A 26,425-nucleotide genomic window follows, 5' to 3' on the forward strand; every position below is an offset into this window, starting at 1 on the left:
AAACAGGTAACGCCTACCTCCCACCTCTTCTCTGGAGTCACGTTTGTTATCGGAAAGTTTTTTTTTCCAGTAACATGCTGCAGGTATCCTGGGCGTGAATGGATCCCTTAATTTAAGATCAGTTAACGGAAGGCAACATACTGGCACTCTTCACAGTTTTGATGAATTTTTAATTCCCAAACGGGATAGTTTCGTACTGGACTTGTTATATTATCAATTCGTTTTACATAATTAAGGCAGTAAATTGCACATTGCAGAATTGCTTTTAAAGTATTGATCTTATTTTATTTGTCTTCTTCTGTTTCTTATTTTATTAATACTTCGTGGCAGAGCCAGGAAACGATCCGAGAGTCACATGACAAAAACATACGTTTTAGCAATACATTAAGAACTCCTTGAGCAAACTTGTTTTACAAGCGCTAGGTAAAAATAAAGTGCATTTCCCTGTGTGTGTTATTCCGTCTGCTGTTATGTACGGAAGCCAGCAGATGGAGACAAAACATCATGTTGATTTTGACAATCGTAATCAGTAGACAATAATATGATCGTCATTCCTCTGTAACAATTTTAGATTAACCCATCATCAGTCCCATGTAACATGAGGTCTGTCAGGCCTGTAGAAAACAAAATAGGCATTTTTTGATAAAAATAAATATTTAAATATAATTAAATGTGACAAAACCTGAAGGATATTTAAATCTAACGAAAAGTGGTTCTTTTGGTATACATTTGTTCATTCATTCTGGATTCTGTAGCTGACTGACTACAGAGTGAGGTTATCTGGTGCCTTGACATTGCACTGGTACAACTGCACAGTCATGCAGTGCTCTTAGTGTCTATACAGACATACAGTCAAGATGTGGTATTTTCCACAATTTGGGGGTTTACTTATATACGTCTGCAGAGCTCTGTACAACTGAAAAAAACAGCAATTTGTAATGTTACAGTGGATCTGTTTTGTTGTTTTCTAGGTCATTAGACTATGTTTCTCCTGACAATACATACTCAAATGAATGAACTGAGTTAAAATTAAGACTTGACTTTGTAGTTGCCATATACACAAAAAGTATCACATCCATTCACTGAAATAACGGGTCTAATTTGTCAGTGTCTCTGGAAAACCATCTGTCTGACCATATGACCAGTCTGTGAAAACTATGTTATACCATGAATTGAGGTCAGGACAACATATTGATTGCTATACCATTCCACAAGGTCACATACTGTAGCTAATATTAACTTTCGAATACTGTTTGGTTAATTCATTTCTGCTCTCCACACAGTTTGACAGTTTGAGTGTTCATATTTGTTACCGATTTAATTTTCTAACATCGATTCAGCACTTGATGTGGTATCTTGCTTACTTCACAGGCCCCCATGAAAACACTGAGAAAAAATGTATGTAATAGTTTGGAAAAAACAATTGATAACACCTACAAAAAGGGGCTCTTTACATGCATGTAGTATTACACCAATATTTTTTCTTATTATTACAGTACAGAGGATCTGTGTAATTAATAATACATTTTCCTAACATTTGGCTTGCAGGGGGCATATATTTCCATTTTTTAAAACCAAAACAGTCTTTTCTCAATTCTGTTGGGTTATCCATAGCTGTGTCTTTCATTATCACATCAAATTCATTTTTTTTTATCATTGTTGCAATTAAAATTACAAGTACAAAAAACTTCACCTTGTTGCTTTGCTGTATTGTCAGATCTGTCAGTCCCTAAATGAAATAAACCCAATGAAATCAGAATTGACTAAACTTTACATTGAAGATGATTTATTTTTCTCACTCTTATCCCTTGTTCCAATGAGGTAAATTAAACCTATTAAAAATGCACATGCTCCTTTGACTATAAAATATATTATACACATATGTTTATAAACAAAAAGAAGGTCTTCTTTAGCCTTGAACATTTATTCTTTAGCCCTTTTAACTTTTCCCTGGAATCATTTCCTTTTCCTGATCAAAATCTGTGCAGAATACCAAAAGAAAGCACGATCTTGAAAATTGTTGAACAATTACCTCTCTCTGATGATGTAGTATTAATTATAGGAAGCTACTTTTCTGAAAAAAAAATATTTGATCGTTTTTACATGACTTAGCTAAGTTAAAAAAACAAACAAACAAACAAAAAAGTTATTTATGTGTAAGGAGTTAGTGTACATAGGCTTTTTAAGATTTTCATGTAAGAGGCTGACAGAATATGCTGGCATCATGACACTTTGAATACCCATATTGTTCTCCTCTAGTATCTCAAAGTCTGGTACAATGCAGTTCTAGATCAGAGTCACCTCTATTTCCACCTGAGTGCTTCTCACATTGTCTGAACTAATTATAAGGTTAATTTGTCAAATGTATTGACCTTTACCAGTTTCTTTTTAATTCCTCGTTGTTTACAGCTATCCTTAAAACATCTGTTGAATTTGGGACTTTCAGAACCAGGACTGTACATCACTGCTTATTTTACAATTCCATGACGTTTTGCTGTGTTTCAATCTCATTGTAGTAAAATTTGATGTGCACTTCCTCTGTATATAACTGTCCATTGGAAAACTTGTGTGTGCTCCAGGCAGACTCCTGACAAAAATATGTTTCCATGCTAACAGGCCCCATACAAATGTAAATTGTCATGCAATATTCCTAAAGTAATTCCACTGGATGTAGCATACAGAATGCCGCCTTTTACCTACTGAACTGTAGGTATAATATAAGGTAGAAAAGTGGAAAGACAGCTCTCACAAATGCATCATTTACTTTTAAACTCGATGAAGTGTTGAAACTAAGGCAAACTGCACAAAACAAAGCTGGTCTCCTTTAAAGTACAGTTTGTTACTGCTCCTCTCTCTCTGTGCCCCTCCCTTTCTCTCTGCCTCTCTCTTGCTATTAAAAGTTGAGTTTATATTCTGTGTGGCCAGCAAGGAGCTGGACTGAAATGAATGAGGTAGTGTTCAGTGTATGAATGTAGCATGCAATGACAGACAGGCTTGCTCATTCACACAACCTCCCCAGCACCTCTACACTGCTCTGAATGCAGGGCTGTGCTTAGACGGGAACCAGATTAGAACTGAGGGTATGAATAAATACTACTCTTTTTTTCCAGGCTTTTCTCACACCCTTCATTCTGTCCTTCTCTCTTATATAGGAGTTCTCCTAAACATGCAAGCCAATTTGAGCACTAGCTAAAAAAGAGGGGTTATCTGTATTGCTGAGAAAAGGACACCAGGGATTGATCTTTAAAGCTTAATTTAAAAAAGAAGATCACCTCACTGGAAAGAAGCTCGGATTTGCAAGGTTTTGCTTTTGTTTTGGCTTTGATGCAGTGCGCACCCTGGATTTGGAAATTGTGCAGGCCTTTCAGCAAACTGTCCTTTCATTAGTTAGAAAGTAAAGCTAGAGGAGCTGTTAAACACCGGTCAAGTGGAAAAAAAAAAAAGAAAACATAGCTTCTGTAGTGTAATTTCATGCAACAAAATAATGGACCAGTGGCATCTGTTCTTACCATCTCATTACTTTAAGTACAGCTGTAAATATACCATCACGGACCAGGTGATTTTGTATAATTTCTGCTCCTGCAACACTTCAGCCTTAAAATGCAGGCTTCAGATGGTACACAGATGCTGCACAGAACAACTGGAAAGATATTATCTCAGAGACAATATTGTGTTATAGCTAAAGCACAATTTGCGGTCATAGGTGATGTGTGCTTTTCTATGTCCTTGTTACTCTTCGGAATGTGTGACTGCACTATACTGTGATAACATTACTAACTGTAATACGTGCCTGTAAAGACTGTGTGGTCATCACACCCTTGACAATATATACAATGAGTATAGAAAGTCACCACCCCATTTCAAAATGTTCACCTTTGGTTGTCCTAAAGCCTAAAAAGAAGATAAATAAAATCAGACTTTTTCCAGTTTTATTTACAAATTGTACAGTACCTTGCAACATCCAAGTGAAAAAAGAAAGCAATAATTCATGAAAAAAATGTAGAATAACTGGGTTGAATAAGAGAACATTCCCCTGAGTTAATACTTGGTGGAAGTACCTTTTGCTTGAATTACAGCCTTGAGTCTGTTTGGATACATGTCTACTAACTTTGCACACCTAGAGAGAGGCATATTTGGCCATTCCTCTTTACAGAATTGTTCAAGCTCAGTCAAACTGCATGGTGACGGTTGATGGACTGCCCTCTTCAAGTCATTTCAAAGTGTTTCGATGGGATTGAAGTCGGGGCTCTGACTAGGCCACTCAAGGACATTCACCTCCCTGTCCTTCAGCCACTGTATGGTGTCTTTGGTGGTGTTCTTTGGGTCATTGTCATGTCAAAAGGGGAACCATTTTCAACTTCCTGGCTGAGGGCTGCAAGTTTTCATCAAGAATTTGCCTGTATTTTCCACCATCCTTCTTCCCTTCTATCCTGACAAGTGCCCCAGTCCCAGCTGAAGAGAAACACCCCCACAACAGGATGCTGCCACCACCGTGCTTTACTGTAGGAATGGTGTCCTTTGGATGGTAAGATGTATTGGGTTTTCGCCAGATGTACCGTTTTGCATTCCGGCCAAAAGGTTAGATTTTTAAGGTGCTTTGTAGCAAAACATAAACGAGACTTGATGTGGCTTTATTTAAGGAGTGGCATTTTTCTTGCCATCCTCCCATACAGTCCATCTTTGTGGAGCGGTTGTGAGATTGTTGTCACATGCACACATTGACCAGTCTTTGCCATATAGGCCTGTAGCTCGTTCAAAGTTGCCATCGGACAACATTTCAGAGTGTCATACAACAAAAGGTACAAATTTTGAAAGGGGGTGGTGATGTTCTATATTCCGCTGTAATGTAGTACAGCTTGGCAGTATTATAGTATAGTGAAGCACTGTCAAAGTACAGCAATATGAAAGAAAGTTATAGAAAACTAGTGTAAGAAGTAGAGGAAATGTAAAAAAAAGTGTAAATTCACTGTGGTTAGTTTTCATAAGGGACTATGTTGTGTGATTACAGTATGCACCCCTTTATATGATAACTTAAATGCACTGTCTGAAAATGATTTATGTCTTGTATCAGCACAAAGCGAAACTACAGGGAAGAGCACGTTAAACTGATATCCTGTCTTATGTAAAGGGTTGTGGGTGTCTATAGCCGAGACTGGGTTAATTACAAAAAGGAGCTTCTTTCCAGTTCTGCTCAGATAGTACCGTTGAAGCATTATCTATGGACACACGTTTCTATTTTCTTTATTACATAATATTTTTGTTCTTCATTACCGAAGGACATTTTATAACCAGTCTGTACTGTGTTGCGAGGACATTAATTACAAACCATGACACAAGCAGAATTTTCCGACAGTTTTCTGTGGTGGGATTTAATTGCTGTGACATATCCATTCAAATGTGATTGAATCGCGTGAATTTAACTGTCATTTCCCTCAAAAGTGATGCCCACATCAAGATGGGGTCAATATTTGTTGTAATCATCAGCTGGAAACCGAAGATGTATTTAGTGGTGTTAATTTTATTGTTGTGTAATGTGTAATTTACGTTTTCGTAATAAGAATTGAATGCCCTTATGTTTTAATGAGCATTTTACTGTAATTTTAAACGTATTTAATGCTTTTTAAATGTTTACACCTGCGGTATGAATAGATCTAAAAATTATGCACATTAAAAGTTTTAGGCTTACAAATGATTCATTCTTAACTTTGAGGTCGTTTCTCTAGTCTTTTGATTTCTACAGGGCTGGACAGGATGGTATGTGGAGGGATCTGGTGCTGCTGAAAAAATGAATTCATTTCCTCTGAAAGCATTCTCTGTATTACCCTGACCCTAATAATCGGGAACGGCAGCAGGCAGAATGAAGTGTTGTTGTAATGATCTGAAGTGCGTAGTTTTGTGGTCTGGAAGTGTTGCCCCTTTAAGAACTATGTGTGGAGAACACAACGTCGAGGGGGCCCGTCTGTTGTAAATGCATTTGCGGAGCAATTATTTGAGCCAGCCCCTTTAAGTATTGAGTGTTCAGAGGGCAGGCCCAAGTGAGGTAATCTGTCCTGCGAACGCTCTTTATTCCCACTACTGTTCACCGGGTACATGTGATAACTGTGGAAGGCACCCATCACAGTTAAAAAAGCAGCCGCTCACGGAGAGTACTGAATTTGGACAAAGTACTTTAATTTAAAGAGGTGAGCTCCATACAAACATCTGCTTGCCTACCGTTTCAGGCAGATTTCGTTGAAAACCGAGTTGTGAAGGGAGAAGAAACTTTATTTCAGGCAATCAGTGAATGGGATTTTTTTTTTCCACCTTTGAGAACAAGTTGATGGGATATCTCGATCCATACATTTTCCTTTGGAAGTTAGCGAGTTTTCACTGCTGCTGATGAAACTGGATTAAATCCCCTTTCTGAGACGCATTTGTTTGGGAAATAAGATCTGTAAACTTGTTTTCTACTTCTGATACAAAGGTAAGAAACGCAAAGTGTTATTTCCCGAGCTAAATTTTATTTGTCGCTGTTTTACTTTATTTGCTCACGTATTAAAGCTGTATTATAAATTATGTGAATTCGGTGATTGGGGTTTCTGAGCAATGTTGATGCTTTCAACTGCAATTACAAATCTATGGGTGATCCCAAACTTGCGGTTCAGAGGAATACCTATCTCTCAAGTAACGATAAATCACTGCATCATCCCTCATATATTTAGCCATAATAGTCTGTTGATAGAACTCAAACCGCTGGTTTCCTTTCGAATGGAATTGAAATTGACACATAATAGGCGCCTTTTAATCTTTTCCAATAATATAATTTTAATTACACGTTTGTGACCTGCACTAACCCGTACGCAAACATCCCAAACTGAATATAATTTTTCGTTAAAGGGTGTATTGTAATTTTAATGACTTCTAGACAACGCTTCTAGTTTATTTCCTTCCTAGCACTTTGTGACGGAGGTTTGTGAGAAAATGCTACAAATACATTTGCCGCAAAAAAAAGACTAGCGAAAAGCTTAAACGTTGTGAATAACCACCCCCTCTTTTATGATGAAATCCCTATAGCGTTGCAGTGTGTCCTCTTTGGTTTGCATTGGGGGTGGGGGCCACTTGATCTTGTTGCAGCTGACCAGTGGTTTACAGATCTAAAATCAGCGGGTGGTCAGGGTATATGAATACGGCAGCATTCGTATGTTGTTTTAACTTCTTCCAGCAGGAGCCGCTGTTGCGCAGTTTCAGTATTTCGTTCAGTGAGAAACATTGGCAAGGCAGTTAGCCTTAGGAAAAGCATATTCTGCTGTTTTCCCTGAAACCAAGTTAGCTTTCCAAATACTTCATGAAGCGGTTTTCAGTAATATTTTACATTTAAGGTTACGAACATTAAAGCCCATAATAGTTTTGAAATAAATAAATATATATATATTTTAATTTTATGACCATTTGAATTAAACTTTAATGTTCCTAAATAGCTATTATCGATAAAAAAAAACAATTCTACATAAATGCCCCACTGGAATGGACAGTGTAATATTTGACTCACTGTGCACAATACCCGAATGAAATTTGAAGTGATCGTAGTTAGTTGCTTGCTTTTGTGGAGCAGTTTTCACCCTGAAGGATCCCAAAGTCCTCCATTTATAGGAGGGGAGCACCTGCCTGAGCCCCAAAACACTGTGGATCAGGTGGAGAGATTCAACATTACCTCACAGTTGAATGAAGGGGGGAATTTAAGGTTTCCGCATTGCTCAAGCCCTGGTGTTAACACTGTTGCACAGTGCCGTGGGATCTTTAATGACCCAGTAGTTAAAAATCTTTTGCTTAAGGTCTCAATGAGTTTAAGGTCTCATCTGAAGAATGGTACTTTCTGTGACACAGTGTCCCTGGTCAACATCCTCATGCTCACCTATAAGGCTCTGCGTGGCTTGGCACCTCAGTACCTGTCTGAACTATTATCTCCTTACTCCCCACCTCACAACCTTCACTCTTCTAATTCTGCCCTCCTTACTGTCCCCCAAGCCCGTCTACATTGTATGGGTGACAGGGCCTTCTCCTGTTATGCCCCCAAGCTCTGGAACTCTCTGCCCAAGGATATCAGAGAGTCACCTTTGCTAAACTCCTTCAAATCCAGACTCAAAACCTTCTTCTTCAGAAGAGCCTTTACTTAACTGGTTCTATTCTTCACCCGTCTGCTTTTCTTAGTACCACCATATACGGTCTCCTCTGTATATTGTAATAGTGTTTTATCTTGTGTATTCTTTTTATTTATTGTTGTTGTCATTCTGTAAAGCGCTTTGAGAAGCCACCTTTAAAGGCGCTATATAAAATAAAGTTTATTATTATTATATTGATGTGCTGGTCCAGGGAGGAGTGTGCCACCTACTGGTCCACTGACTGTACTCACTGCAGCAACCTGGTTTCCCTTATGTGTCTACTATACTAACCAGACCTAGGCTTGGCTTAGCTTCTGACAAGATCAGGCTACAAGGTGGTAATAAGAGAAGTAGATTCTGGATTGAGAAAATAAATCAATCTATCAGCATGAAGAGTTGCAGGTGTATGTAGTACCTAGTAGTGGTATGGGTACTCTTTAATTGGTATCTTTCCAAAAAATTATGAGAAATTGACCTGTTAAAAACTGCTGCAAATATGAAATCTAATAAGCATTGACGATAAGTGTATAAATTCAGCTACGTTTTGTGTTAAATTAGGAAAATTAAGCCAAACTATGATTAACTAATTTAATAATTAATTTGAAATTAAATACTATATTGATAGTTCAGCACTGTACACGTAAGTACATCTGTATGAAGGTAAAACACATTATATATTGTTTTGTTTGGAATGCAATTTGTATAGAAGGTCAGAAGGCTAAAGTGACTTTTCTTGTTTTTCTTCACTGTGGTTTGTAACTAATATATTTGGATTCCTGAAAAGATAGCCATCTGCCCTTGAATGTTTACTCATATCTGTAATGGCAGCTCTGCATGGTCTCCTTTTTCTAAGAAAGTTTTTGCATCTGTGTACTGTAGCCAGGATGTATGTGTTCTGGCTGAGAAGTAAAGTCAGACACTTGCAAATGAAATGTTTCTCCGAATCAATGCCCATATGTGTACAGCTATAAACCCTGCCAAAAGGAGGTCGGGAGTCTAAACTGGGATTTTAACTATGGTTTCATTTCATTTTTCATGAAAAAAACTTCTGGATATTTTATTTTAATAAAAGTGAATTTGGTTCTTCCCTGTTGGATCGATTAAACTAATATTGCTAGTGTTAAACCTTTATTTTGCAGTAGCACATATGTCGGTACAGTTTGCTGGCAGTTACTTCTTGTTGGTCAGGTGTTTTTTTGTTGGGCTATTAGACTCATAAAAAATAATCTAACTTCTTTAATTTCAGTGTTTGGAGTCCGTAGTGTAAAGTCAAAATGAAAACCAAAGACCTTTCGGTTAAAATAACATCTTAATTCTGAAGCTAAGAGAAGAGGAAGTTAAATCAGAACCACAGCACATAAACTGGACATACGAAATTCAGCAATTTCGAATTAAAGCACAGGTATAATTACAAATCAACCCAAAATAGGTTGACGAAGAAAAATGTCTGCAGTTGATGCCCAAAACTTTCTCGGGGAAGCCAAAACAAATGTTGGTGAAATCACCAAAATACCCTGGAGGTTAGGGATCAAGGTACTAAAATCCACAGTTTGCAGAAGACTGAAACAACTAAGTTATAAAGCCTGCTCTGCAAGATGTAAACCTCTCATCACCACCAAGAACCGAAAAGCCATATCAGAATTTGCTCAGAAGTACAGAGAAGAGCCAGGGGAGTTTTGCAACAGTTTTATAGAGAGATAAGACTTAACATAATCCTTAACTAAAGTGTGGGAAAAGATTAAAGTGTGGAGAAAGAAAGGAGCTGTAGAAGCTCCAAACTACTCCACCTCATCTGTGAAGCATGGTGGAGGTCATGTCATGTCATGTCATGGCCTGGACATGCATGACTGCCTCTGGAACTGTCTCACTCCTCTTTATTGATGATGTAGCTAATGATGGCAACAGCAGAATGAATTATGAAGTCCACAGAAACTTTTTTTTTAAATGGGATGGGCTTCACCTTCCATGCAGCATGACAATGACCCAAAACATACAGCCAATGCTACCAAGGAGTTCATCAGGAGAAAAAACATGGAAAATCGTAACACTGTTAAAGTGATATAAATCCAATTTATGTGCTGAGTCTGAACTACGCAAAAATGGGCAATACCTCAAACTTCAGGAACTGCTGCAAAGGCTTGGCAAAGCTTCTGAAATTATTTAACAAATTCTGGTAAGTTCAGTGGCTCATAGACTTAATGCCACTGTTGCCTCAAAGAGATATGCAACCAAAACCAGACTTTTACCCTGAAATTTACTTAAAGATTATACTTGTGGTCACTTGAAATCACTCGGTTGAACCCAAAGTATGCTTTTGTTTCTAATATGATAACATGTATAAATGGACTTATCCAAAGCATATGCTGTATTGTGCTCATTGTGATCACAAATACAAATCGCTTGACTGTGATGTTGGAACCACAAAGTAAGAACACTTTTGGAGGGCACTATATGTAATTGTTCATTCTAGAAAACTAGCAATACTGTATATGTTTTTTTGTGAACCGTGATATTTTCAGCATAGACTGAAAGCTTTCGGTATGGCTCTGGTAGTTTTGAATTTTGAATTATTCGGCACTTATTTCCTTTAATTTAAGAGTAAAGTGGTTATATTCTTTTAATTCACATGTAAACTTTTCTACTTTTCTGTTTGCTTCTCTATCATAGTATGATTGCTGTGTAGGAGAGGAATGACTGGGAATATTGTATCTTTAGATACAGCAGGCAGTCAACAAACAGTTTATCTGGTAACAGATACTACTTCCTCCTATTTATCTTAAAGTAGCTCTAGAATTTATTCATCTACTGAACCTCTACTTCTGAAAATCTGAAACTGATTTCTCCCTGAGAACACCCAAGAGTGGGCCTTTATGGTCATATTGACTTCAACGGGAAATTGTGGAAAAAGGCACATTTGTAGGTATTTGCTAAATGATTCTTCTTTCCAACTGAATTTTATAAGCACATTATATCTTTTGAAGGGCTTTGACATGTTGTCTTTCAGGTGCATTTAATTTAAATTCAGTCGTCCAGCTTCAGTATCAGTTTTGATGTACAGTGGCTTTGAGTTGGATAATATTCAAAATAAAGTGGAATCAAAGATCCATTTAATAATTTTTTTCTTATATACAGCAATGATCTTTTTAATGCTGTTACATAACCCAAACTATGTAATAACTTGGACTTACAGGCTTGCATATAATACTAGGCTTATGTTTTTCTTGCGGAAAGTGCACAGATTTCTTGACTGTATTTCTCCAGTTGCTGCCTCAATTTAACCTTGATCGGCTGTCAGACACTTTATTTCCTTCCATTTTTATTTCTTGCTCCTGCTGACTGGTTCCTCTGGAATCAAATTTGTCAATCTCATGTGTACGCAGCTCTCCTACAGATTTTTGTTTTCCCCACAAGATTAATTCTTCCGTTCTTAATTTGCTGGCTGTAAGAATTATATGAAATTGAGAGGAACTGAGGTTTGTCTCTGCCTTTAAAGGGGATGACTGCTGGATGCAGATGGTTAGCAGCATATGGAACAGCCTCAGGGTGATTGAGTTTCAAAGTGCACCTCACTCGATGTCGATTAACATATTTCCAAAGTCATGCAGTATGTCAGATGGGTGTTCTGTATATGTTACTGGATATGGTTTGTGGGAAGCCACACAATCAAAACTATATCTTTACCTGTTCTGCATATGCACATTCTGTAGCCTTGTCTTCTGTTGTGTCTGATTTATTTTGCCAAGCTAATAGAATAGCCTCAGTTTCTGAACGGTGACTGAGACAAACAGGTGTGCCCTGCACGGTGTGCTATGCAATGCTTTTCCAATAGGATAATTTATTTCTTCTCGAGTTTCCTACAGAAATTGTCTGGTGGTATTGTGTTGTCTGGGGCTCAACAGTAGCTCTATCAGTAATGGTGCTCAACTGGAGCATAGGTAGAACTCTATGACCCACACTTTTCTGCTTTGAGCCTGGATTTTGTTATTAGCGGACTGTGACTGCGATTTCCCTAGAGGCAGTGCTCAATTGCCATCAGGGGCAGGTTTAGGATTAGTAATCTAGGGCGCTATGACTGTCGGAGAAGCTCACTAGTAGGTTTTCTATTCTGAACAAGTGCGAGAGTTGCTTTCAGAGAGCCGAGGTTTAAACACATCAGTGATTTCAGATGGGGTGGGTGTATAAAACAACAAAAAGAATTATTGTAAAAGGGACAAAAACCTGCAATATCAATTGCTCTGTTGCAACATGCAAACCTTCCTACAATCTTAACTACCTTATTTGTTGCACCGAGTGTTCTGATGATCAGGAAAATGTTTGAGAATCTATATATTATAGAAAAAAATCAGCTGGAAGGGTAATGGGTTGAGTTTTGCTCCGCTACAGTAAGTAGATGATAACTTTCATTTTAAAAGGACCTGGATGCCGAAGGAAGGAAGGATGGAGAAGAATCAAAGCTTTTTTTGCTCTTGCATTTACTTGCTATCAGTACTGTGAGCCAACTAAGTATGTATTGCAGGATGTGCATCTCAGCATCCCCTAAACTTCATCAGTGAATGTCAAAATCAACATCAACTAAACCATTTGAACAGTCATCAAAGCACCACATCTGTCACAGGTGTCAAGATAATTTCCCTCTGAATTTTCCTGTTAGCTTGATCTTTTCACACATGGGCTACACTTCAGAAAGGAAGGGGGCAGCTGATGTCATGTAATCAGACAAACTGCTACCTTGCAAAAAGCTGCAATAGATGATGACAGTCCATCAAAGTGGCGCATCAACAAGCTCTTTTTTTTTACAGTGGGATGCCTCTTCTACTGCCAGGGAAATTTGACCAGCATGTATAACTAGGTGTAAGACAGCAACCATCACTTTGCTTTGTGTCTGCTTCTTATAGCAGGTCATGGTGATTCACAGATCAGTAGTAATTCTAAAGGCCCAGGATAATTCAATTTTGTTTAGTTTATGAATACAGAATAAGAAATCATTTGGTGGGGAAGAATGTCCATACAGTGCAGTCCTCAAGAACTAAAGTTTGTGCAAATCGTGGGCTAAATGGATCAAACACTTGCGATCGGTCTGAAAAACACTCGCTTGTTTCATCATTGAGTCTCTCCAAGAACAGGGTTGTCAGATCCTGAATTACAGCTAAATTTGAGGTCTTCGCACTGAAGACTGGGAACCCACAAGTTTATTTTCCCACAGAAAAGGCCCATGAAGCTACTGAAACCACCCTGTCTGGAGAAATGACCATCTCGAATTTCATCCATAAAAGTTCAAATGGTGAGCCAATAGTAAAAGAAGGTGAACCTAGTAACCATTTATGAACTTTAAAGCTCTCTTCAAAGAGGAGCTGTGAACCCTAAAATCACTTGTAACGGCTTTGTGGTGTAACTTGGTGTGCATCAGAATTATGATGACATTGTGTTCATATGCTCTGACCTTTGGGAGTATGTGAGAAAAAAAAATGCTGCGGGGAATGGTCACCACTACACCAGGAAGGACTATGGCAGATAACATGAAGTAACAGAAGCTTTTAAGGAAACAGGAAGCAAATCCTGATGTGGAGTGAAGTGCTATTATAAAGATATCTGTGGGGCTTACCCTGCTGCTTCTGCAGAATGATAATTTGGACAGTGCAAAGGTAAAAAACAAGTGTTACTTGTAAGTAGAACAGGGATATTTTGAGAACATGTAAAGACTGTCAAGTAGTCAAAGAGTAATCGGTGCTAAACTAAAGTAAATTTAAACCTATTTGGTTTTTAGCAATGGAGTTCGTTGCTGTTTGAACTTAGCTTGGTTGGTCACGGAATGAACCAGGTGAAAAGAACCTTAGCTGATTGTAAGGTTCTTATAAAACCTGAAGGGGTAGCCTTGGGCATTCCTGTTGAGCATTCCTTTATAGAGTACATTGGCCATTTTCTCATTTAGATTCACAGGAAAACTGTGAAAAAAAAATATTTGTGGAGGTATAGGACAAAATGGTTTAGAAAATGTAAAATTGTGTTGAAAATATTTTAGGTTAGACTTGATCAGATGATATCTCCCCACCCCTTCACATTTTAAGCAGGAAATAGATTTTTAAATGTATTAATTCTTCTGATACAAAAGTAGCATTTTACATATAGTAACATTTATTTTCCCAAGGAAATTTAAATCTGTTTTAAATTCAAAGGTTATCTAAGTTAAATATCAGATAAAAAGACAAATCCTTCTTTTGAAGAATGGAGGGTCATTACCTTGTTTGAGATGCTCTTTTCCTAAGGAATGTTGATCATCTCTGGTCTACAATTTACCTTAAGGCAGATAACGTTCTCAGTTCTACCTCATTTCCCCTTATATGTAAATATCTCTACATAAGTCTTCATTTATTTTGTATGCTGCATTGCTTTGGCAAATATTCTATGCTGGGGGGGGGGGCTTAACGTTTAATTGTTCATTAATGTGAAAACTGTTGAAATTGTGAGATTGCTGTAATCTTTATTTTGATGCATCCTACTTTTCTTTATATATACCAGTTGGGCTAACAGCACAGTTGATAGGTCTCAAATAGAATACAGAGTAGTTATAAACCTTTCACACACGTGTCCCTGAATGTTATATTTAAGATAACAGATCTTGAAGGTGTTTTTTTTTTTATTTTGTTACGGTAACCACTTGGGACTGTGGGCTTCAGTCTTAATTCAAGAGACTGTTCACATCCTCTGTGGACTGCAATAATCTTTCTTATATTGCTTTTTGGAAAGCTTCACTGTGTTGCCTCAGAACTCCCTTGAAAATTAGATTTTGGATCTCATGGCATTTCTTAAATTTAATACAGTGCATAAAAAATGTTTTACTGTGAGGAATGAGAAAAATGCCAGCAGAGACAAGGTGATGGAACTACATTGGGCAATGCTGCAACGTGGCAAAAGCTGTGAGCTTCATCTGCACTTCGATTCTGTTGGTGAAATTTAATTTTCTCCCTTTTTCTGAGCCTCCTTTGTGTAGCTGGCAGAGAACAGGCAGGCACTGTGCGTGTCTGAGAGAGTTTCAGAGTTGATTTGTTTCATTAATTACCAGCCAAAGGCCCCCACAACCCTTTCGGAAGCAGTTCAGCAGCAGAATAAAGTGGACCCTGGGTTTCTTAAGCAGATTTTCATGCAGCTGAGACCATATTGTGCTGGAGCCCCGTCTAGTACTCCAGGTCATTTTCTGTTTGGTTTCAGCAAAATACATAAATGACGTTTAAATTGAATTGACTCTGAAGTATGACTCTGAAGCACGCTTCTTAAAAACAACCTTTTTATAATATAATTGGCACTCAGAGTTCAGTACTTTCACATAGCATTTTAATTAGACTAAATCAGTAGTAGAAATTGTGCAAGTTTGCATTTGTCTTCTGTAAATAAAGCACCAACACAACTTTGCTGTATTAGGAAAGGCTGAGTGTTTGGCCAAATCAAATGCTTGAGCAGACGAACTTGACATACCTTCCTTACAGTTCTCGGTCAGAAATGTTTATGAATTATTGTAATTGTTGCTTGTGCTACAGTCATTCACATATTTGACAGAATGCCAGTTCACTTCATTTTTTCCATACAAGAATGGTTTCATACCAAGCTGCCCAGAATTCAATGACAAATTTTAAAAATTAGGCATGTTTAAACCTCAGCTGTGTAAAGTCCAGCTTTGTTTTTGGCTCGTCTAGAAGTAACTTTTCTGGTGAACATGAACTTGTTTATAATTCTCAGAGATGTTTTCATTAAATGAATGAAAGGTCAAGGGAAGAGGCTGATGAATGAAGTCTGTCACAGCAAATTCGGATTCAAAAAGAACAAAGTTCATCTCGGCCAGACATAATGACTGTGCCTTACAGTTGTAGTCCTACCAGTGGTGTCAAATTGTGGGTTTTTATCCAGCCTGAAAGCTTTGTGGTTAAGATTGAGACATAAAAACTTAATTTAGTGTGAAAAAGATGCAGAGAAGAACATGACATTCAGCCTGCCTTGTTTCTTTAGCTGCTTGTACTGTATTGATCTACAAAATTGTACTGTAGATCTTAAAAGTTCATTGAGAACTAACATCCACAAAACTGCTGGCACAGTAGTATGTCTCCTCACAGCTCTTGGGTTCTGGGTTTGATTCTGGATTTGGGAATTGGAGATCTGGGATTCTGGGGGCTTTCTTTGAGGAGATTGTGTGTTTTCCCTGTGTTTGTGTGGGTTTATGCTGGGTGCTCCAGGTCCTTCCCCGATTATGAAGATATGGTAGCTACTGTAGATTAGCAAGTGTCTCTAAATTGTACTTGTGTGTGTGAGAGACCCACAATGCGCTAGCATTCTGCCAAATGTGTAGTCCTGACTTATTCTTCCAAGATTATTAACAGGAATAAGTAGCTTTCTGTAAATGAATGGATGAATGGGTTGAAGGTTTGATTTACTTTTGGGAAGCCTGGATATAATAACCCATCCAATATAAGCCACTGCTTTAGCAGTGGTCAGCTGAAGGTTCAGCTCCTTGCCTTCCACCATCCAGTTTTGTTGTTAAGGTCCCTACAGCATTAGTCCTTTATTTGAGTAGTTCAAATCCTAACCAGTGGGTTATGGAGAGTAGTAGAATTTTGTGGTGTTACTGGCCTGAGGCTAAGGAAACAGGAGCTTAGCTGTAGGAAGAAGGCTGACAGGACCCGTCTTTTCCTTCATGAGGAATGAACCAGGTAGAAGCTGCAAGAGTGAAGGAAGAGACTGAGTGGTGCAAGGGATCGTAGAAAGATGTGTAGTGGGTTCTAACTAAACTGTTTAGTATATTTAGTATAAATATATATATATAGTATATTTACTCAGAAGGAGAGATTTATACACAAGAGAGTGTAAATAGGCAAGATTAGAATCTGACTTTCCCCTAAACTTGTGTTTTATACAAATTGCATTAATGAAAGCTGAGTCAGCCCTCTAACTGGTTCTGTGCAGCTGTTTTGCTGCTTTTTGGGGATTGCAGTGCAGAAATATAGTGTACAGGCCTGTCATTCTCATGTTAGTGGGTCATATGTTATGTTGTATCCCTGTCTGATTACATTGCCTGGTCACATGATAACTTTATTTTAAATTTGCTGGGTTAATGACCTCCGGAATCTAATTTAATTTTCAGAAAAAAACGAAAGGGTTTTCAGCAGCTTGGCTAGATCTAATGAACATGTACTTCAAAGCTTTTAATGACTGTATGCGCTGCTGGGTCATTCATCAGCTGGATGGCTTTGTTTGTGATTTGACACCTCAAAACAATAAATGCTGCAGTATAGATTCCTCCTGGGATATAATATACTTCTCTCCAGTTTTCAATTGAAGAGCTCTGGAAGTAAAGATAGAGAGGGCCTATTCATATAGTGCTTTTTACAACTATGCTGCAAACTCCTCACGTTACAAAATTATAAATTCCCTCCGGGGGAATGTATTCTTATTAAAGATGAATCTAGAAAATATTCTGAGATTTTTTAAAATGTCATTTTATTACAAAGCAAGAACCAGGTGCAAACCTTGTATGGGATGGAAATCTAGTTTTAGTCTGTGTTGTACTAGAGTATATTTTCAATGTTGTTAAAAGACTCACTTGGGAATTTGCAATATTGAGTTGGGTTCCTGTTACCTCTCTTCATAGCTACTTTAATAATTTCATATGTGTCTAATACTCAAGCGAAACAACATTTACTCTATGTAAGACTGCCAAAAAAGTTTCAATTATGAAACCTGTTCCTTACATTTTTTCTTAAAAAAGCTACCGATATGCTTAGCATGCTTACTATACATTTTTTATCTACAATGTAAGGCTGCTGGAGTGGTGGTTTCACAGTATAAAATCACTGTTTAGAGAAGAGCTGAATAAAGCTAAATGAAGGTTTAGACTAGAAACGAAGGTGCTTTAAGTGGCTATGAACCTAAAACCTCAGATGCTTAAAATAATTATCTGTGTATGGCTTTACAATTACTTTGGTTCTCATTGAAGTAGCCAGTAATTTTCTAGTTTCGGTGAAAAATCTGAAAATTCAGTTTGGCAGCAATGCTAAAGAAGATTTATCAAAACATTTCCCATCTGCTTTGTTTTATTAGTATATAGGTTCATGAATGAGTGTTTCGAGATGGATGGGGCTGCTATCTTTTACCAGAGATCTGAGAGAGTTTCTACAAGTGGCTGTTTCACTTTAACATTAATCTAACAATGAATCCACCTGTTCATTTCTTCTCATATTTCCCATGGGGCTACGTTTCCAAGAGACTGATCCAAAAGTCTCTCGTTTTGTTGTATTTTTAGAGGCTGGGTACTTGCCTTGCAGTACAAAGGAGAGCATGTCAGCTTTTGGACTCTAAAGGGGACATGGAGTTCAATTCTCACCTTACTGACATGACAGATGTTAAACTGTTGTGTTGTCCCTTGTAAATGAAATGTGGCTCTGCATCTCCCTGCACAGAGCCAGAGCTAAGCGAACTGGAGAGGTGCAACATACCCAACTTGTGAGCGAACAGCTCTCCTGTCCTATTGTGAGATCTGTGGCATTTAACCACAAGGCATCATGACCGACATGAAGGTGGATATTTAAATGAAACAACTGATTTTAGGGGGATGGTGGAGGGGGAAAAATGTAAGGGGAGGAGGATTCTCTTTTGTCACAGCCTAAAGTGAATAAAAAACAACAAATGGCTGAATACAAAGGCCCATACAATCCTGCAGGCCCACAGTTCCAGGCCTCCTTCTTCTATTGGTTTAACCATTGTTATGAGACACTTCTTTAAGCTTTCATGTAGTGGTGTTTGTGAGTAAATGGTGTCAACAAGTGGCTTACACAAAGCTTGCTTGGTGCTGTCTTGTTTCTTAAAGGAAGTATTTTCATACTTCAGTCATTTATCACTGGTCCTCAGAGAAGGCACTATAGGGCGGTATAATTTCTAACCTTTTATAAGCAGATAGTATCACTCGACATGTTGAAGAAAGGCAGACCTTACACAAAAATAAGGAAACTAAACTGAGAGTAAATAAACATGAGTTGCTTGGTTCTTTGCACACAAAGGGCATGGGAATATTGTAATACTCTCTTATAGCTTAACAGGCTTTGATAGGGAAGTGTCTTGTTTGGCAGTAGGGCAATTAGTGTCATACAGTACGAGATTATAAATTTAAGTGTGGGTGTGTGCTGCAGCTCCCGTGTGCACACTGGGACAATGTCTTTGCAGCCCATGCTCTGCTGAAAGCATTCTGTGTGGTGTTCCTGTCTGCTATTCTTGAGGCTGAGCCCCCTCCGTGAGGGGAGAAAAAAAAAATGCCAAGCCTCTTTTGTTCCTTTTGTTAGATATGAGGGTGAATAGGCGGGTGAACGAGAGAGAGGGGATGGGGGGAGGTTGGAGTCAGGGGGGTGAGGGGGGTGAAGGGAATGAGATGGAAATATTCTGAGTGCTATCCCATCATTCAATCAAAGAACAGCTGTTGCTGCACGATGCATTCTTGCACTGGGGGCAGCTCCAGTTTCCAGGCCCAAAAGGGTACTTGAACTTAAGGAAACTTGAACTAGAGGTTTCGAAATTTGGCAGGGGGCATATTTAGTGCGCTTTTATTTCCTCTTCGCATGTTTGTTTTTGTCCTTGATCTTTTTGGAAGGGTGTCAGTTCTGTGTTTCAGGGGAATGGGTGCGTCAGCATGGTTAAAAGTGGTAAAGCATTTTTAAAAGAAATTAACCGATTTACCCCAGGGTGACTGACTTGTTTGTATGGGGGATGCCCCTGACATTTGTAGATGTGTGTACCACTGAGGTATGTTAACTCAAATGGCTTTAAGATTTGGGTCGCTGTTTCGTGAATGTCATGTCTGTTCTGTTAGAAAGGAAGATGAGCAGTTCTTAGAGGTCAGGGAATAGCAGTTTTGCTTAGGTTTATTGAGTTGGCTGAGACACCTAGCTGTTGCTAAGTTGAAGCCTGGAATCTCTCAAGTGGCTTCTTTGGTTTTGGAAAGGGCTTCCCGAGTTTCTAAAGCCAGGCAGGGCACTCACCCTGAAACAAGGGGGAAGTGTTTCTTCTTGGGAGAGAGGGTTGCTATGGCACTGAAAGTGAATGGTAGATGGGAAAAGGTTTTTTAGGTAGGGATTGGGGGCCAAGGGAGGGTGTATTTGTCTCAGCCACGCCAAATGTTTGCTCAACAAATTTGAATTTATTTGTACTCTCACGCAGTTTATTATTTTCATGCATTCTTTTTTAGATTCTCCTAATCCTAAAACAGATTTCATATAAATATAGTACATATTTTTAGATGCTTGGAAAAATGGCAGGGTTTTATTTGGGCTTTTCCACTCCATCTGACTTTGTATAATTAAAGTCAAGTTTTGTTTAACTGCGTTTTGAATCGATTTGTTAAAATTCCATTATAGAAAAACCACTTCGTCGTCTGCTTTTGGAGCTATTATGTTTGGGTAAATGAATGGTAACAGCTGGGGATCCTTATGATAAACTTATATCCTGAGTGCTAATTACATAGTAGCTAAGAAAGAGATGATCAAGTGGAGTTTTGGTGAATCTGCATAACATTGTTTCTTTAATACATTCATAAAACACTGGCAAACAATGTGCCACTTGATGTGTGGTAATCATAAAGCTTAATTTTCCCCCAGTTATAATCTTACCACAGCCCTCTTTGCTTTAATAATGAAAAGGAATGATCCCTTGTGTTTTGTATAGAGCTTTTGATCTTCAAGGATCCCAGGGTACTTTACATTTAGGAAGAGGCCCACCTCATGCACAACTGGAGAAGTGAGAAATGAGCTCATCAAGTGCATTAATAGGTAAATTTTTGAAGGCTAGATCATGCAGGACAAAGGTGGCATTTGACCATGAAACGCAGGTTGATACCCCCTGTTCTTATGAACCATGCCAGGGGATCTTTAATGACAAAGCAGTGAGGACTTCTGTTTAACATCTGAAGGATAGCACCTCCTACATCACAGTGCCCTCTGCCCATACTGGGGATTTGGTTTGGAAATTCTGCTGCCGAAGGGAGAGTGACACCCGACGATCAACCAGCTTTCATTTCTAATAACAGATCTGACTAAAGTCCAGTTAATTCAATTTGCTTACCGTCAAAGTGGGTCACACTTTTTAGTTCTTTTTTATATTGCCACCTGCTCATTGAATTGATGCCCTGGTAAGAATTGGCTTTTGACGTCGTCTGTCGAGTGATCTGGATGTCCCATATGTGTCAGAGCTTTATACTTTTATCTTAACCTGCCTTGTACCATTTTACAGTGTATTGGAGATTTGTGTTGGCTGTTTAGGTTGTTTTCACAGATTTGGAAGAGGACTTTGAGCCAAAACAAAAACACTTCTACCCTGCTTTCATACTACCCATTTGATATTTAGACTGTACATTCTTGTTGACTGCTTATTTGTGTTAAGAAAAAAAAATCTCCATAGCTTAGCCCACTCCTGGGATCCGTTCCTAAAGCTTTTGGATTTCCTTTGCTGCTGCCAAAATGTTGATATAACATTCCTGGTTTAATGTCATCTGTGAATCAAAGCAATTGTGCTGAATGTGCCCATCCAGTCCACGTATGTATCTTAGAAAATCGGCATCTGTTATGGATATTGGCTTTAAACAAACATGTGCCTGGTAATACCTCTGCATTGCCGGACTTCCCAGCACTGGTCCTGATGACCCACACACCTGCCCATGTTCATTCCAGCTGATTTATTAGTTAAGCAATTGAGCCCTGAACTGACATAATAATCCGATGAATTTAAACTCTCCAGTTGTTTCCAGGTCCTAAACATGATGGAGGTTGCCTTACGACTATTGTATTTCATTAATAATTTTCAAACTCTTACATTTTTAAATAAAAAAAACTTGCAAAAGGTCCAGTCAACCCATTATTTTGGTTAATTAAATATTCAATTAAGTATAGAGCCTGTCTGGAACAAAAACCAGCATGTACAGTATACCCTAGTTTAATAGTCAGTCTATATGTTTTCTGAATGCATTAGCATATCTTTAGTGATTCTAATTAAAATGCACATTTCTTGTAAATGCTTTTAACCAACAAAAATAAATCATATTCATGGACTAGTTTTAAATGCTCATTGATCTTTTGCTAAGGTTTACCTAGTAAATGCCTTGGGGAGGACCCCTTGCTGTTGAAGAATTGCTCAGACTTTGACAGCTTCCCCTAACACCTAGAGCTCTGTCCCTTTCCTTGTCTCTCAGCATGTTCGGTCTCCTGGCATTTGGAAGTTGAAGCTGGCATGTTCGCCTGTTAAGGAGACTGGAATGATAAACTGCAGCTCTGTGTGTTTGCCAACCTGAACAGCTTCATAAATAACCCTTTTTATTAACGACGGGCTCAAGTGTTTTGCTTACCAAGAATAAGCTTTTCCACCCACATACCCGGGCAGCGTTAATCTGGAGAGATGAACAGTGCCTGTGTTTCACTCCAGCTGGGCGGAGGGGACCCCTGAAAGGGGAAGTGAGATACCCCTTTTTCCTCGCCTAAACAAGACATAAAGATTCTACTTCTGCTCCTGCTCCTGTTGCCTCTTAGTAACAGGTGATGTGTGGGGGAAGTGATAGTGAGAAACAACATGTCCTTCATGACCCTGAAAATGTGTGATAAAGCATGACTGTAGTACCGAAGGCTTGTTAACTGTATTTTGCGGTTTATTATCCCATGTTTGTGGAAAAAAAATTTTTTTCATCACAGTGCACGGAATGTTTTTATTAATTTGCTATGAAATGTTTCATTAAGTTTAAAACTGTTCAGTAAATCAGTTTTTTTTCTATGTGAAAGGGAACAGTTCATTAAATTGGACTAGTTGCTCTTAATTTTCATGTGTTACATAGCAGTAATATTTTCATTACCCCTTGTATAATCTATTTTTACGCAAGTCTCCATTTTTGTGCTCTGTAAAACCCAGTGATAAAAGTGTTTCCAACATGAATATTTCCAGCACAGGAAGTTCACAAGGGTTCCAGACACATGGAGCCATACAAGTAAATCATTAAGTTTGTTCCTTTCACAACCCAAATGTTCCCAATGCATCTTTTTGATTTTTTTGGTACATAAACTGCAACACAATGCGTATCAAACACACAGCAGATTAGGAAAAAAGTGAGTGGGAAGTACACTTTTTATTTATAGAAATTCCCGTTGCGATACCTTATGTAGCTATGAGAGCTAAGTGGATTGACAGGTGTAAGAAAGGCTGTCGTGTCTTGAGGAACTTTTCCCTGGAACTCCTGAGAGTGTATTTTGCTTTCTTCAGTTTTGAATAACATAAAAGATTAATTTAGTTTGTACGTGTGGGGCCATGATGGTGCTAGGATAGTAGTAAGGTAGTAAGAGCTAGGATATTAGTCTCTAATTTTGTTAGTCTGCTGGTCTTGGCCAAAACTCCAAACATTACTGGTGTTGGGGCATACACAATTTTACTTCACCACTACATTTCCTGATTAACCCCGGAAAACATGGATTTCATTTGTCAGATACATCTATTCCAAAACAACAGGAGAGAAACAAGACAAAGGCACTCAAAATAAAATAAGAACAGGAAAGGAGAGACAATATGATGTGGTACTTAATGGGCTGTTCAAAGTTCAGTTGTTTAGTCTTTTTTTGTGCATTTGAGCTCTGTGGTGCGTTATGACAAGGATATGCTCATGGGGAAGCACCAGATAAACACAAGATGCTTTGTTGGTAAAAAGCATGTCCACTGCAAGACCACTGTAGATTGCAGCTGAGAAATGTAAAGTATCTGAAACGCGGTCATTAAAATTCCTTCCGTAAAAATGTCAAGTGACGCTGTCATGTTACTGTCAAGCAAGTGTTCACAGATTTTTTTTTGCCAATCTTAGTGAACTAATAAGGTACAGTGGAGATAATCTTACACTTTCGTGGTCTCTTGCCTCACTTGCATGCATTTAAATGTTATGTTTTGAAGTTTTCTGACATTGGAAGTGATTTCAGCAGGGAGAAAAATCTCTCAGTTTATTTATTTTAACATTTGGATCAGGCCCCTCATAACCCATGCTTGTCTGCTGTGGCAAGACTCTGTCAAAAAGGGTTTTAATCTTGATTTTATGTTGAATTTGCTGTTCAAAGTTGGAGTATAGAATGGAAAGTGTACCAGACTACATCTAGGGAAATATTTACTGTATAAAAACACTTATGTTAGAAAAATAAGAAGAGCAGAAAAGAACAGAAGAACCTGAAAATACATAATCAGCAAAAGAGTATTTTTAAAAATCCATAGAGCAGAAAAAATCAAATTAACTCTGAATTACAAGCATATTCCTTTTTTCTTGTAATATGGTTCAGATTCTCAGCAAGAGCTTTATGCAAGACAGAATATAAACAAATGAATAGTGGCAGTGTTTTTTCTAGTGATACTTGAATAAACACGTTCCATGTTTATAAAAGAATGCTGTGGCAAATATTATTATGAATTTCTTTTCTTTAATAAAACATAAGTCTCAAATGTTAGTTTTATTTTTCCTGAGTTGGTAATTTGATTTAACACCAGCACGGGTAGTGTTGAAACAAAACCCTATTGACATGAGGGTTAAAATAGAGAATTAATGAAATGTATGTTGATATGTTAATTTACTGTGTCTCCAAAGCAAGATTCTATAAAGGCTAGAATATAAATAGGATATAAAACTTTCAGAAGTTGTTTCCTTGTGTATTTATAAGTTCATATTTAACTAACATACAGTAATTAGCAAGTGTTGTGTGCTTCTTTAGAAATTCAGTATAATAGTTTATCTTTCCTATGTGGTGGATGCTAAATACTTCCCCAGATATGTCATAAATACAATTTGGAACAGACTCAATTAACTTTTTAGCAATAATCATATTGTGCCCATATTGTTTATTTTTGCACATGCCAACGTTGCTCATTCCAGATGGAAGGTCCCTTCAGTATATTTCAGAATCTTTACCATCTCAAATTGTAAGGAGGATAATAACTGTAATATAATCAAGAATGATACATTTTCAACAGAGCTCTACAGGTAAAATGTTCTTAAAATCATTAATTGCGTTATTGCAGTAATCAACCATAGGAATGCTTACTTATTGGAAGCCTCTGTAGATCTATAATTCTGGAGGTTTTTTTTAACCGGTCAGTGTTGTTTTGGTAACAGATCAGTTAACAAAACAAAACCGTTTTATGCGGTGTTAGAAAAGATCTAAATTTAAAAAAAAACCCATCAAGTTATGAAAACATAACAAAATATCCCAGCAAGATAAGCTTTAAGGCAGGGTATGACCTGGCAGGGACGCAAGTCCTCTGCAGGGCAGATGTACAGACACAGATGTACACACAATCACACCAGGGCCAGTTTTCCCAGAAGCCAATTACCCTGCCAGTATGTCTTTAGACTGTGGGAGGAATACAGAGCACTCCATCAAAACCTACGTGAACACAGAGAGAACATACAAACTCCACACAGCTCTAGAATGGAACCCAGGCCCCTGCCCTGTGTGACAGCAATGCTAACCACAATGCCCCAGTGCCACCCCCATTGGCCAGCTGTGCTTTTGAATTTTGTGTTTCAAACCTTTAATCAAGAGACAATAGCTTTTTAAATTAGTTTTCTTAAACTGTGCACCAAACTACCAGTCTTGAAAGCTGACATGCTGTGGTTTTTTCATTCCAACAAAGCATTTCACGATATAACTGAGCTAATTATTGGCTTAATTGGAACACTTGACCAGATTTTACAAGCTCTTCAAAAAATTAAAACGCACCATTAAAACCTGCAGGAATGTTACCCCTCCAGGGCTGGAGCTGGAAACTCCTGCCTTGCATTTTCTCACCTTTCATCTAACTCCTTGCACTAATTTTCAGATGTACCATTCATTGTTTGCCTCTGTACTTTTTATTCCAATCACTTCAGTTATGTCACAAAATAATCTTGTGCATTCATCCACTATGTGTTAACACCCATTTTTTGATTTGGGGGTATTTCAGTCCAGGGAATGGAATTATTCGACAGTAGTTTGTACCTATGGATTGAATATAGTTTATGGAGCTGCTATAGATGAGGTTTGCTGTCTGACATTGTCATAGCTTGTGAAGCTGAACTGAATAAAGTCCAATGAAAGCTGAGAACTGAAAAGGACAACATGCTACCCAAAATAGGCACTTTTTCTCTTCCCCTGGTTTAAGTTCAGGGTTTAATCTTCAACTACTCCATTTCGTGTTTTTCTAAGTGCAAAGTCCGAAGAGGATTAAAGATGCACAGCCTGCAGGTCACATTTGATACACGTCCCTGGCATATT

General features: G+C 38.1%; 1 protein-coding gene across 1 annotated transcript in view; it reads left to right on the forward strand.

Annotated features, from left to right (window-relative positions):
• The first annotated feature begins 6,102 nt into the window (after positions 1-6,102).
• LOC148835365 (plexin-B1-like) overlaps positions 6,103-26,425 on the forward strand; it is a 128,347-nt gene continuing 108,024 nt past the window's right edge. The window contains exon 1 of the mRNA XM_088915291.1: positions 6,103-6,463. The gene's annotated coding sequence lies outside the window, so the exon portion shown is untranslated. The remainder of the gene's footprint in view (positions 6,464-26,425) is intronic.

The sequence above is a fragment of the Atractosteus spatula genome, chromosome 5 (genome assembly GCF_055471065.1).
Source record: "Atractosteus spatula isolate fAtrSpa1 chromosome 5, fAtrSpa1.hap1, whole genome shotgun sequence".
Lineage (NCBI taxonomy): Eukaryota > Metazoa > Chordata > Actinopteri > Semionotiformes > Lepisosteidae > Atractosteus > Atractosteus spatula.